This window comes from Nannospalax galili, unplaced genomic scaffold, assembly GCF_000622305.1.
Source record: "Nannospalax galili isolate Female #2095 unplaced genomic scaffold, S.galili_v1.0 scaffold818, whole genome shotgun sequence".
NCBI classification, from domain to species: Eukaryota; Metazoa; Chordata; class Mammalia; order Rodentia; family Spalacidae; genus Nannospalax; species Nannospalax galili.
In genome coordinates this window covers 173,163-174,224 of record NW_008341874.1, presented here as the reverse complement: position 1 = coordinate 174,224, position 1,062 = coordinate 173,163, and the positions used below count along the sequence as shown (strand labels likewise).

The following is a 1,062-nucleotide window of genomic DNA, read 5'->3' as shown; positions in this document are numbered from 1 at the left end:
AAGGTCCTGCTCGACCATGGTTGGCTTCGCTTGGAAGCATGGAGGAAATTGTTCCTCTGTGTTGACCCTCCTCTTTATAGACTGGACACTGGTTCAAGCCCATCTGGTGGGGTCTCCTCAGCCTCCTTGATCAAGAGGACAGGTGACCCACCACCATTATAGGACATTTCGAGAGATGCTCATAGTCCTCTGGAACTAGTTGACCTAGGAGGGCAAGGAGCAAAAAGTGTCCTTTATGTCCCTCTGACCAAATTATTATAGACCTCAAAGTATGTCTGTTAAACACCCAAGAAGGTTAGTTCCACCAGTCTGGTATTTTTAATTACTGTGTGTCATGTAGATAAATCTTGGGCAAAGACCAGTTGTTCTCAGATAAACCTTACCTAGACATGTATTTTTTGATCTGCTATGTATAATTTGTCAGTAGGGTGTAGGAGTAACGTGGCTCCCTCTGGTTTTCAAAACTAGGCATTGTTTATCTCTTGAGTTGTCTCACCCCTCCATCATGGTTTTCCCACTAAGGTGCCCCCATTTCCCCCCTTTCTCCCTTACTAATACCATTCTCCTATGGTCCTACCTCTCTTGAGCTCCTTCTTTCCCTTCATCGCCTAGGTTCCTTGTATACCCTTCTCTTCCCCTTCCCTTAAACTAACTCAATTTTTATCCATATCTCCCTTATTAACGCCTGTTTCCTACTGTTCTCTTTCAGATTCTTTCTTTTCCTTTACCTCCCTGTTTCCTTTCCATTATCCTGGTTTCTGTAGTTATGTCTGGTTGCATACTTATTTATCAGAGTCTGGTTCTAGGATCCACATATGAGGGGGAACACACGCCGATTTTTCTGAGTCTGTGTTACTTCACTTAGTATAACAGCTTCTAGTTCCATCCATTTACCTGCAAATTTCATGATTTCATCTTTCTTTACTGCTGAGTAAAACTCCATAGTATAAATAAACCACATTTTCATTATCCACTCATCAATTGAGGGACACTTAGGTTGCTTCCATCTCTTAGCTATTGTGAAAAGAGCAGTAACAAATATGGATGTACAAGTGTCTCTCA

The 1,062-nt window shown here is 42.0% G+C and overlaps 1 protein-coding gene across 1 annotated transcript in view; it reads left to right on the top strand.

Annotated features, from left to right (window-relative positions):
* The window catches only part of LOC103737692 (solute carrier family 22 member 19-like), a 44,953-nt gene that overhangs the window by 9,573 nt on the left and 34,318 nt on the right, over window positions 1-1,062 (top strand). The gene's annotated exons all lie outside the window — the stretch shown is intronic.